This window comes from Acanthochromis polyacanthus, chromosome 5 (genome assembly GCF_021347895.1).
Source record: "Acanthochromis polyacanthus isolate Apoly-LR-REF ecotype Palm Island chromosome 5, KAUST_Apoly_ChrSc, whole genome shotgun sequence".
Lineage (NCBI taxonomy): Eukaryota > Metazoa > Chordata > Actinopteri > Pomacentridae > Acanthochromis > Acanthochromis polyacanthus.
In genome coordinates this window covers 3,224,935-3,238,837 of record NC_067117.1, presented here as the reverse complement: position 1 = coordinate 3,238,837, position 13,903 = coordinate 3,224,935, and the positions used below count along the sequence as shown (strand labels likewise).

At 38.0% G+C, this 13,903-nt stretch overlaps 1 protein-coding gene across 1 annotated transcript in view; it reads right to left on the bottom strand.

Moving 5' to 3' along the window:
* LOC110966357 (metabotropic glutamate receptor 7) overlaps window positions 1-13,903 on the bottom strand; it is a 262,684-nt gene that overhangs the window by 134,865 nt on the left and 113,916 nt on the right.

The window sequence follows — 13,903 nt, the reverse complement described above, 5'->3', positions numbered from 1 at the left end:
GTGTCTCTGTGGTCCTTTTATGTCTCTTTGTGGTCGTTTTGTGACTCTTTGTAGTTGTTTTGAGTCTCTTTGTGATCGTTTTGTGTCTCTTTGTGGTCGTTTTGTGTCTCTTTGTAGTTGTTTTGTGTCTCTTTGTGGTCCTTTTATGTCTCTTGGTGATCGTTTAATTTCTCTTTGTAGTCGTTTTGTGTCTCTTTGTGATTGTTTTGTGTCTCTTTGTAGTCGTTTTGTGTCTCTTAATGTTCCTTTTATGTTTCTTTGTGGTTGTTTTGTCTCTTTTGGTCATTTTGTGTCTCTGTGGTCGTTTTGTGTCTCTTTGTGGTCGTTTTGTGACTCTTTGTAGTCGTTTTGTGTCTCTTTTGGTCGCATTATGTCTCTTTGTAGTCATTTATGTCTCTTCGTGGTTGTTTTGTGCCTCTTTGAGGGATCTTCAGGGACTCACTGAGCAGACGAACCAAAGGGCAGCGTTAACCCACACAGGTTTAAAAACTGTAATTTATGGATTTTGCCGTCGATGACTTCAACCTTTGAGGAACCTGGTGGAGCAGATGGAGTAACTCTCTGCTGCTGACATTTCATCAAACCACCTACGATTCGGTAAAAGTCTGAGAGCTGCAGGCTGAGACGCTGCTCCTTTCAATAAATGTCACTCAGATGCAGCTTCTTCTTCTTCTCTTTTCCACAGTCGGTTTTAGCAGTGAGTCAGAGGCTTTATGGGAGCTTTAAATTTTAATATGACTCCTATCTGACGGAGGAATATCAAAGAGCAAATACCATCCAGTTACACTGAACCGCTGCAGAGTTACCATAAATAACCTCAAACACTGGGACTGATTATTGGTAGAAGATTCACTGATCTTATTGATCGTTCTTCAGGTTTCTGGTGGAATTATTTCCTCATCAACAACCTCCCACACAGACTTACTGCAGAGAGGATTTATGTTGTGGTTTTTTTGTGTCTTTGTTTTCATTTTATGTCTCTTTGTGGTCATTATTTATCTCTTTGTTGTTGTTTTGCATCTTTTTATAGTTGTCTTGTGTCTTTGTGGGCGTGTTGTGTTTCTTCGTGAGCATTTTGTGTCTCTTAATGATGATTTTGTGCCTTTTGTGGTGGTTTTGTGTCTCTTTGTGGTCATTTTACATTTCTATGTGTTGGTTTTGTGTCTTTTGTGGTCATTTTGTGTCTGTTTCTGTCCATTTCATGTATCTTTGTGGTCATTTTGTGTGTCTTTATGATGATTTTGTGCCACTTTCTGGTCATTTTGTGTGTCTTTGTGGTGGTTTTGTGTCTCTTTACTGTGTTTTTTTGCCTATTTTTGTTCATTTTTGACTCTTTGCAGTGATCTTGTGTGACTTTGTGGTGGTTTTGTGCCTCCTTTTGTTCATTTTGTGTCTCTCTGTGGTCATTTTACATTTCTATGTGTTGGTTTTGTGTCTTTTGTGGTCATTTTGTGTCTGTTTCTGTCCATTTCATGTATCTTTGTGGTCATTTTGTGCGTCTTTATGTTGATTTTGTGCCACTTTCTGGTGGTTTTGCATCTATTTAAGGACATTTGGTATATTTGTGGTCATTTTTTTTGTGGTGGTTTTGTGTTTCTTTTTGTTTATTCTGTGCCTCCTAATTTTGTGTCTCTTTATGGTAGTTTTGTGCATCTTTCTGGTGGTTTTGTGTCTCTTTCTGGTCATTTTGTGTCCCATTGTGGCCACATGTTGGACTTGTCGACCTGCTATTCCACAAAGTGTTGTTTGTCTTCATCACTATAAAGTTGTACTCTATCATGAATCCCCTCTGAGGTCCAGTCAGAGTCTTTGCTAGAACTCGTGACTCCTTCAGCAGGAAGCTGCAGACGATGAATGAAACCCGGAGAAGGTTCAGCGGTTGCGTTTATGTGTTCGACCTTTTCACTCGGGCTCCATTTGACTGCTCTGCATCGATAAAACACAGCGAGCCTCCAGCTGTGAGCTCAGCTGCAGCGTTCAGAGGTTAATGGAGTCTTCACAGGGAGTCGCATTCTTATCACATTCACACAGAAGAAACACGACGTCCTGCTTCCTCCTCTGATTCCTGCTGCCGCTCACCTTCACGTTCTCTGTTCTGTCGTTTTAAAACCACAGCGGCACTGTGTTCCTCCAACATTATCCAGAAAGGATCAGAGTTGAATAAAAACTTCCACTTTCAGTTCTCAAACAGTTCTAGGATGAGACGGAGCCAGAATTTAATTTATGTATCTCATTAGTTTGCTTTTTATTCATTATTTGGACATTTTGACCTTTTAAATCAGATAACTATCCGTTTTTATGAAAGAATTAGATGTGTCATTTCTTGATGTTTTCATTTTTTGTATCATCAAATTTGGTTTTCATAATGAATTATCACTGTATTCAATATTATTTCCCCGAAATAAAATCACATCATTCAGTGTTATCGTTGATCTTGTAATCGCATCTTGTCTTTATTTGTCATAATTCTAACTTCATTACTAATAATTCTGTTTTGTGATTCAATGAATGTCATTGTTTGTCAATATGGACACAAAATAACGACCACAAGGAGGCAAACACAACCACAGAAAGGCACAGAAATTTCATGAAGAGATGCAAAACAGTCACGGAAAATGACTACAAAGAGACAAAAAACAACCACAAAAGGATCCAAAACTGCCACTACAATAAACAACCATAAAGAGAAGCAAAATGACCACAAAGAGACATAAATTATTAACAAAGCTACACAAAGTGACCAAAAACGGCCACAATGAGAAATAAAAGGACTGCAAAAAGATGTAACATAACCACAAAACGATACAAAATCAAAACAAAGAGACACAAAATGGTCATAAAATGACACAAAACGACCACCACTTGACACTGAACAATCATAAAGACATAAAAACACAGTCACTCAAAAATGCCCACAGATACAAAAACAACCAAAAAGAGGTACAAAACAGCCAAAAAGAGATACGAAACAGCCAAAAAGAGATACGAAACAGCCAAAAAGAGATATGAAACAGCCAAAAATAGACTTAAAACAAGCACAAAGAGATACAAAACAGCCAAAAATAGACTTAAGACAAGCACAAAGAGACATCTAATAAGCATAAAGTGATACAAAATGACCCCAGAGACACAAAACACCCAAAAAGATACAAAACAGCCAAAAAACAGATACAAAACAACCAAAAACAGACTTAAAACAACCAAAAAGAGATACAAAACAGCCAAAAACAGATACAAAACAGCCAAAAATAGACTTAAGACAAGCACAGAGACATCTAATAAGCATAAAGTGATACAAAATGACCCCAGAGACACAAAACAGCCAAAAAGATACAAAACAGCCAAAAAATAGATACAAAACAACCAAAAATAGACTTAAAACAACCAAAAAGAGATACACCAGCCACAAGGATCACCATTTGCAGACACACTAAAACACTAAGTGGATTTTTGCTGTGCGTCTCATCCGTTAGTGGGTTGGCTGCTTGTTGTGTTACGTTTTGGGTTGAAATCAGTGTGACCGTCCCCCAGGTCACCATGGAAACCATCACACGTTGCTGCGAGCAGCGTCACAGAGACATTTGTAGAGGATGTGAATGTGTTGGACCTGCTGCTGTCAGTCTGAATGCTGAGAAGAAAACGCCTCCGACTCATCCACGTTGACTCATCTGATCTAACGGGCTTCATGATTCTATTCACCGTAGATTTAAGGTTTGAAATGAGGATTCAAACACCATGCTGACAACAAGGTGTTCAGCTGAGATCTGTGTTTACGGTCGGGCTGATTACTGAGTGGATATATAAACACTGTTCGCCGGCAAAACATCCCAGAAAAGATGCAAAATGACCTCAGAGAGACACAAAATGATCCAAAGAAGACGCAGAACGAACACAAACATAAAGTTACAAACATAGGGACGCCCAACCACGACATATAGGTACTAAATGACGCAAAACAACTTAAAAATTACCTCAAAGAAAAACAAAAAAGAACCGCAATATGCACATAGAGACACAAAATGACTGCAAGGACACAAAATGGTCTTAGAGAGACAAAAACATCCACAAAAGGACATCAACAAAATAACTCAAAATTACCTCAAAGACGCAACATCAACAAAAAACAACAAAACAACCACAAAGAGACAAAACGACCACAAAAAGATGCAAAATGACCACAAAGTGACCGACAAGAGACATTAAACAACAACAAGGAGATAAATAATGGCTACAGCGAAATAGTGTGATCACAAAAAGACAAAACAACCACAAAAAGACGCAAAATGACCAAAAAAAGACGCAAAATTACAACAAAAAGATGCAAAGCAACCATAAAAAGACAGAAAATGACCACAAAAAGACACAAAATGACTAGAAAAAGATGCAAAACAATCATAAAAAGATGCAAAATAACCACAAAAAGACATTTTGTCTCCCCAAGGAGACAAAAATTGACCACAAAAAGGTGCAAAATGATCACAAATGGGTGCAAAATGACCACAAAAAGACACAAAATGACCAGAAAAAGACAGAAAATGACCACAAAAAGATGGAAAATGACCCCAAGGAGACAAAAAATGACCACAATAAGCTACAAAATGATCACAAATGGGTGCAAAATGACCACAAAAAGAAACAAATTGATCACAAGGAGAATAAAATGACCACAACAAGACGCAAATGACCTCAAAGAGGCATTAATCAATCAAGTAATGGCTACAGAGACACAAAAATGGTCACTTGGGTTGACAAAACAACCACAAAACAACCACAAAACGATCTCAAAAAGCAATGCAAATAAAGACCAACTAAAAACGACTGCAAAGTGACAGAAAGCAACCGCAGAGATGCCAAACAAACACAAATCAACTGAGAGAGAGCCCAGAAGACACCCAAAGACCAAAGCAAGCTGAAGTGAAGGCCGTCATAACACCCAGCTGACAACAAAGCTGTTATGAACCGTTACCTCCTAAAACTGCAGGAAAAGTTCTCATCACCAGTAAAGTCCTACCATGAACCACAAATGAACCAGCAAAAAAATAACTCAGCGACACAGAAAACCTCTTTTCAGACCGGTGACAGAAACCCCTCCATCCTGCCGCCAACGAGAAAAACAACCAACGTAGTTAACGTTTCGAATTATACAGCGACACGCGTGAGACAGCTGTCAGAAACAACGAGACGTAAAGTCAAACAGAACCTGATCGATTGGAAATAAACTAGAGGTGGAGAGGCCAGTAAACCTGAGAGAAAGTGACCGGACAAAAGAATGGGTGAAGAAAAATGTGAGGAGGAGGAGCAGGAGGACTGGGAGGCAGAAAAGGAGGAGGAAGACTTATAGGCAGAAAAGAGAGGAGCAGGAGATGAGGAGAACAGAAAAGAGGAGGAACAGGAAGAATGAGGAGACAGAAAAGAGGAGGAACAGGAAGAATGAGGAGACAGAAAAGAGGAGGAACAGGAAGAATGAGGAGACAGAAAAGAGGAGGAACAGGAAGAATGAGGAGACAGAAAAGAGGAACAGGAAGAATGAGGAGACAGAAAAGAGGAGGAACAGGAAGAATGAGGAGACAGAAAGAGGAGGAACAGGAAGAATGAGGAGACAGAAAAGAGGAGGAACAGGAAGAAGAGGAGACAGAAAAGAGGAGGAACAGGAAGAATGAGGAGACAGAAAAGAGGAACAGGAAGAATGAGGAAAAGAGGAGGAACAAGAATGAGGAGACAGAAAAGAGGAGGAACAGGAAGAATGAGGAGACAGAAAAGAGGAGGAACAGGAAGAATGAGGAGACAGAAAAGGAGGAACAGGAAGAATGAGGAGACAGAAAAGAGGAGGAACAGGAAGAATGAGGAGACAGAAAGAGGAGGAACAGGAAGAATGAGGAGACAGAAAAGGAGGAACAGGAAGAATGAGGAGACAGAAAAGAGAGAACAGGAAGAATGAGGAGACAGAAAAGGAGGAACAGGAAGAATGAGGAGACAGAAAAGAGGAGGAACAGGAAGAATGAGGAGACAGAAAGAGGAGGAACAGGAAGAATGAGGAGACAGAAAAGGAGGAACAGGAAGAAAAAGAGGAGACAGAAAAGAGGAGGAACAGGAAGAATGAGGAGACAGAAAAGGAGGAACAGGAAGAATGAGGAGCAGAAAAGAGGAGGAAGACTACGAGGCAGAAAGGAGGAAGATCCGCCATAAAACCCCACCAAAGTCCGAAGGTGTGTTTAAACCAACAGGAGTTTGTCGCTGCACTTTTCTGCAATCATTTAAATTAAATAAACTCTGATGTGACATAAACTCGCCTTGTTGCTGTAATTAAACTGTAAAGAAAAAAAATCTGCCAGTAAAAGGTTTCAGAAGAAAAAGAACATTAAAAAGAGGAAAGTGCAAAAACTGTAGAAATAAAATAAAATAAAATGCAAATATCAGTAAAATAACGATAATTTCAGCTCATTTGAATGTTGTAACACACTAAAAGAATTTGTGAAAGTAAAGATTTTTGATGTAAACATTTTTAGGTTTGGCAGTTTTTTGTTAAGTAACTTTTTTCTTAGTTCTTTTTTGTAAATTTTTTGTTAAGTGACAAAAAAAAGTTTTTCTGTAATTTTGCTAGGTATTATTTGTGGAATATATGTAAAATTATATATTTTTATTAAGAATTTTCCTTTCAAACAACAGATAATATCAGTGAAATATCATACTTTTATTTTGTTAATTTTGTGTTTTTTTTAAAAAAATATTATTATTATTATTTGTTATTATTAATTTTATATGTAAATTTATATTTTTTTATTATCTATAGTTTTACAAAACAGTGAAACATAAAACTGTTCACTATTTTCAGCCCTAAATCTCTGTAAGTTTTCTTTCAAATAACAGTAAATATGTGAAAAATAATTAAACAAAAGGAAGTTTTTGGCTCATTCAGATAAACTAAAAATAGAGCAATTTCACTGTCAATTTTTTGAAAAAGAACAAATTACTCTTTTTAAAAATACAGATTTTTGATGCAGATGTTTTTGTTAGAGTTGACGTGTAAATTAACTCCTTTTTGTGTGATTTAAGTCGAGTTTTCTTTCATATAACACCAAATATCTCTAAAATAGTGACATCCAATTAAAAAGCACTAATTAAGTGGATTTTTCGTCTGTTTGTCAAACTCAAGAATCAACAATAATTTACCATTTGTAAAACGTAAACAATTTTTATGGTTAACATGTAAATATATATATTTTTTACATTATTTATAGTTTTTAAGTTCTTAATCTCTTTTTTTTATTTCAAATTACAGCAAATGTCTGAATAAAAACCTTTTTCTAAATTAAATGCAAATGTTATTTACAGCTATTTAATTTATTTATTTATAAACGGTCAAACAAACAAAGATGTTTTTATGATTAATATGTAATTTAAATTTTTAAATTATTCAGGGTTTTTCCAGTCCTTAAACGACTTCATTTCTTTCTCAAATTACAGCAAATGTCTGAAAAAAAGCTTTTATTCTGATTCAAATACAGTAAAAATGTGTAATTTTATGGTGAAACAATGTAAAAATACAGATTATCTATTTATTTATGTATTTATTTTGTTATTTACATACTTTCTTGGCATATTATTTTTCTTTTAAAGTGTCCAGAAACAGAAAAAGCAGAACAGCGGTGGATTACAGAGTGACAGAAAAACTATTAAAGTACAAAATGAGCCTCGGAGGTTAAAAACAAACGATAAAACGCTGCAGTTACACTTTTCCTGATTCCCGCGGCTAATTAATTCATCTAAATGTCCGTTCTGTGCAGCTGATGACTGAAAACAGAAATTATTCATGCAGCTTTTTTTGATTTTTTTGTGGAAACTCGTCGTTTTTCGACACACACTGATGCAGAATCCTCCTGTACCTCCCTCATCACAAAGCGGTCGGCGTGACGACAGCGAGCATCCGTGAGATCGAACTGTGAAACATTAATGCGGAGAACGGGATCAGAACATTTCCCAGAGGAAGAGGCTGAAATGATTAAAACATGCCGGCTGGGAGAATCTCTGCATCTTCGCCTCCTTTTTCTTCTTCACTCTCCACATTCGAGCCGCAGAGAACAGACAGAGAACGAACGAACGGCGAGACGGAAAAAGACGCTTAAATGGAGAGAAATGAGTCAGAAATAACCTCTAATGAGACTCTAAAGCTGCACAAAACCTCAGAATCACAGTTTAGTGAACAATACGGCTTCAATCATAACAAATATTTAATAATTAAATATTATAAATTTACAATTTATTCATTTTTTTTCTTTCAATCAATGGCAACTGTCTGCAAAATAATTAGATTTTTTTATTTTGAATACAACAAAAATAGTGTAATTGAGCAAGTGTTGTAAAAGAACTTATTATTATTGTTATTATTACTATATTTTTTTTAAAATATAGATTTTTTTTCTGTAATTTTACTAATAATTATCTGTAATTTAACAAAACGGAAAATTAATAAAACTGCAGTAAATCGTAATGAAGAGGCTCCACCTGGTGGGACGACCAGGTACTACAGATAATTTATAGAATAGTTCCTGATAAAATTACTGACTTCTATTTGATAGAAATGATTAATTGTTTGATCAGCTGTGTTTTTTCAGATCAGAGTGAAACCTGCTGTGATGTTTTATGAGACGTTAGAAAGATTTCAATAAAAATTAGCTGCAGCAGAAACGCTGTCAGTGGGATTTACTGCCCCCTGGAGGCCAAACATGAAACAGCACAGCTCTAACTGGAGGCAGGTTTGTTTAAACTCCAACAGAAATCCTATTTTAAGTCATTTTTTCTCCTTCTTTTGGTTCTCACCATCGCTCAATCAAACTTTCTCGACTTCTTCGTCTCGCTGAGCTTTACAAGCGGCCCACAGATTGGATTTTTCTCCGTCTGCTCATTAAAAACGTTACGGCTCGGATAGGAAACAGCGGATCCGCCGCCTCCCGGTTATTTATTGTTTGTGCTGACGGCAGAGAAACGAGAACAAACATGAATTTTCATGCAGATTCGTCCTCGTGGGGAAGCGGCAGCAGAAGTTCTGTGAGAAAGGTTTCTGGTGTTTGGATCCCAGGTGACGAGCAGCTCTCTGGATCTCACAGCTGGAAACATCTGGATCCGTCCCAGGAGTTCAGAGGAAGACTCCAGAGGCTCGTTCTTAGCGGGTTATCAAAAAAGAAACAAGCGGCCGTCGTTTCAGATGTCGACGATGATGTCAAGTTTGTTCCTGTAGATAATTTAGCAAAAACGCCATTTAATGTTTTTTTTAATTCTTTCTCCATTTTTTCATATAATGTAAAATGTCTCTAAAATGATGATCGCTTTTCTTTTTGGGGGGGTTTAATGTTACGTTCTTGTTATACAGTCTTATGAGTTGTTTGTTCTCTGTAATTTAACAAAACTAGAAAAAATGTAAAATGTTATTAAATGAAATTAAAATATATTTAGCATTTTTTAATCCTTAAAATACGTTTTTATTTGAAATTGCATCAAATATCTACAAAAACAAGGATTTATTTGGTGATTTAAATGCAGTTTTTAAAAAAAATTAAAGTTGTAATTTTACAGTCAAATGTTGGAAAATGCAGATTTTTTTTATGTGGAGATTCTTTATAGTTTTGGCCTGTTATTCCACAGTTAATTATTTTTTCTGTTATTAAAGCCAACTTTACACTCTTTACCTTCTGCTGTAGAGATTCAGTGACAAAACAGAAACAAACACTGATAAAGCTGCAAAAACGCGACATAAATACATCATTTACATTTAATTTTCCATCAGATAAAACCCTCAGATGCAGATTTACTGGCAGTTATTCAGCAGAGTGTATGAAAAAGTAAAAGCTGACCTCTGAGCCGGCGATGAATCGGCTGTGAAAGTGGATCTGAGCTTCTTAAAGTTAATTAATGACACCAGCAGGTACATTTTGACCCCTCTGAACCCTAATTATGGGATTAATAACGCCGTTAATGCTTTATAAACAGGTCGGTAGCATTAAAAACTGGACATACAGCTAATCATCTCCATAAAGATCCTTCTGCTTTACTTCAGTCTGCTGTATTTCCCACTAATCCACTCAATTCTGAGCATTTTCTGTCACAGTTTTGTTCACCGTTTTACTCATTTTTCACAGCAATCTGAAGTCCTGTGGCTCTGTGGAAACAGAAAAACCATGAAGAAGGAGAGAGAACTAAGAAAATAGCTAAAATATGGTGAAAATGTGAAAAATGTCCATCAGTGCTTCTCCTCAGGTCTTGTTTAGCTCACAAGGCAAAACAATCATAAGAAAATGGAAAAAAAAGTAGATTTTCTGACTATTTACTTGACAAAAATGGAAAAAAAAACAACTATAATTAACATGCATGATGTTTATCCAAATGTCCACATGTGCTACTAATACTGTAAAAAAATCCACATATTATAGAGATTTATTTACATTTCATTCTCTCTGGTCTGAGTAAACACTGGCTACAGTTCAGGCGAAAACTGTGAATTTTTTGTCACTTGACTGTTGGTAAATCTGAGTCAATCGTAGCTCAATAGTTGTACAAAGTGGCTTAAATTTTTTTTTTATTTTACCAAATCTGTTTAGAGCAAAAGGTATATTTTTGGCGGATTTTTATCTGAGAGATGTAGAATGAAGGGATTTAGAATTTTCATTGCCTGGAAAATCCAGACTGACTTTATTTATGTATTAATATAAATACAAATAAAGGCAGTCTGGCATTGTGATGATAGGAGACGATTTCAAAAAGGAGGGGCTAACGAATGCAGCTTGAACGAGAAAGAACCAATCAGCGTAACACGGATGTGACGCACAAACAAATCGACCTTGAAGTCCATGTAGTCAAAACAACAATGCATGCAGCCGAGAAAGCGTCGCGGTGAACGATTACTGCCGTTTTTGTCACAAAAATCTGCGAATACATGGGGTACTCTCAAGTACAACACTTATTTTTGAAAAGGCTACGCAACAAAAGACTCCTTCCGAACGATTAGCGGTGTTAGGAATAACTTTGTTAATGTTTGTGTTTGGTTATGGGAGGTGCGCAGGTGTTTTATGGGTAATCCAGGCGCTGAAGATGACGCAGCATTAACTCCCGCCTCGTGCTATGATTGGTCGTACCAAACTTTCCCGGGAGGGAAACGTGATTCAATTCGCCCAATGCCAAACTGACTCTCCTGTATCTCCTAACATGGAGATAGGAGATTACATGGAGATTCAGTTTGGATTTTCCAAGCTTGAATTTTCAGGTTCATTTTACTGATGGAGCAGCACTGATGAGCATTTTAAGGATCTTCCAAAAGTTGAAAATCCAACAAGTCTTCCTTTTCTTGAGTATCTTGACTGATAATTGGTGTAATTGTGGAGCACGAACTTGCAGAAACTTTGACCAAACTCCAAACTTCAGCTCCTTCCGGCTGCATCAGAGTTATTTTTTTTTAAGCTGCAGAACAAGTCGCTGGTGAATCCGGTGTTTCCAGTTGAGGGTGGACTCGAGGAGGAGGAGGATGAAAGCTGCACCGAGCGGCTTCCTCTCAGCGGGAGAGGCCTTGATCTTGACCGTCAGCTGTCTGAGAGGTTTCCAGCAAACGGCCGATGAAAGCTCTCGCTGACGAATCAACACACCAGACTGGAAATCCATCGGAGGCTTCACACTCGTGGTGGAGCGTAAACATCCAGTGGAAGCAGAGCGCCGTGGCCTGAAAAGATCAGGATGAATAATCCTCGCTGATGCAGCCCCCTGGACGCTCCTCAACGCTGAACCGAGCTTTCATTTGATGGAGCTTTAGTGGACGAAACTGTACAAAAAAAGACTCACGTTGAAGTAAAAACAGACTTCTGCAAAGTCGTGTTGATGAATAAAAAATGTAAAATCTGTGTTTACTCCCTTCAAGTCAGAATTTAGTAGAAACACTGAATCCATCATTGATGCTGAGACGGTGTCAGTCAGCCTGAACGTCATGATGCTGCCACCACAGTGTGGACGGTGTGTTTGTGATGATGTTCAGTGTTTGATATCCACCAGCCTCTAGTCTGATGGACATAAAGCTCCATCCTGCTCTCCTCAGACCAAACAACCTTCTTCCAGGTGTCTTCAGAGTCTCCACATGTCTCCTGGTGAACTCTAGTCCAGATTTAATTGGAGCTTTTTCCATCAGAGTCTTTCTCTTTGTCTCCATAAAGCTTTGACTGGTGAAGAACAGACAACAGTTGTTGGATGAACAGTCTCTAACATCTCAGCTGCTGAAGCTGGAACTCCTTCAGAGGAGTCATAGGAGTCTTGGTGGCTCCCTCTCTAGTCTCTTTCTTCTCGGTCTCTCAGGTCTTGAGGACGTCCTGCTCTAGTCAGATTTATTCATGTTCCATCTTCCTTCCATTTCTTCATGATGGATTTAACTGGACTCCAGGAGATCTTCAGGAACTTTAAATGTTCTTGTATCGTCCAGACTGATGCTTTTCAACAACCTTTTCTCAGAGTTTCTTGGTTCTTTAGTCTTCATGGTGCAGTTCTATCCAGGAGTTCTGATCCACCAGAGACTGGACCTTCTAGAAACATTCCCTGACCTCAGATCATCTTTATTTCTCTACTTATGTGTGACCTGGGACTTTACTTTGACACAAAGGGGTCTTTTCTAGTAAACTTTCATCAATGACTGTGATTCATTGTTAAAAATCGATCAAAGGGCTATAAATCGTGACATCCACATGTTTGTTGTCGTGATGACGGCTTCAGTAAGTCGCTGGTAACAGTTCTGGGAGCTGTAATCCAATGAGAGATGAGGATTTCTTTGTCTTTTGACAGATGCCGTTCAGAGGCACCACGCTGACCCCGGCTTCAGCCTCCCACCCTGCCACTTTTCATTAATGATCGCCGAGGAGCGTTTCAAAGCTGTGATGCTATGTGACCGCCAGAAGCTACAGTTTCAAATTAAAGGGAAGACAGCGTGACGGACGGCTTCTGTTGCTGCTCGTTAGACGACCGGACGGACTACGTTCATCACGGTGACATACGCCTTTCTGGACCAAACATCAAATGATGCTGATTTCTGAAATGTGTTTGTCTCTGGAGAACACACTTTTATTTCCTCAGTAAAGCTGTCCACAGACTCTATAAACTTCATTCATTGTACATTAGCTTAAAACAGGTAGATTAATCTGAGCTAACGCAGACTGAAAGACTCACTGTAAACACACTAAAAACATTTAATAAACCTAAAATCATCCCAGAATGCAAACTTTTCGTAGAAAAACCACATTTTACCAATACTTTTGTGTCTCTATGTGGTTTTGTTTATATTTGTGATCATGCTGTGCCTCTTTGTGGTTAAATTTGTCATTTTGTGGTTGTTTTGCTGTTTACAAAGTTTGTCATATCTGGATGAAATAAAAGACAACTTGAAGGTCTCTGGAATTATCTTTCTCAAATGAAATGTGAACTTCTTAAATTATCGTAAATTGAATCTATGTTTTAGAGAGTTAGTCAGCCGTTTCTTTCATTTAAATACAGAAGATATTGACACAGTAATCTGCATCAATCTAACTGATACTGAAAACGTTGCTTCCAGCTCTGATTTACCGCCACTGCATCAATTTAAAGTTTGATTGTTTCTGGTTCTGCTGTTCTCTGATTTTCCTGCTTCATCCCTGCAGCTGCCTAAATAAAGGCCGTAACAATAATCTGAAGAGTCGCTGGGGCTTCTTGGTTTTAAGCAGAAAACTATGAAAGCAGAGTCCATAAATTTTCAGCGAATAAGAGACGCTTTCAGCCCAGATTTCCCACGAGGCCTTTCTCGGGGGAGATGCATCATACATGAAGGGTGGAGAACTCGGTGAGGACGGAGGCAGTCCGAGCTGGAGGAGATATTCCCGGCTGCCGGGGCGAGGGCTCTGCCTCATTA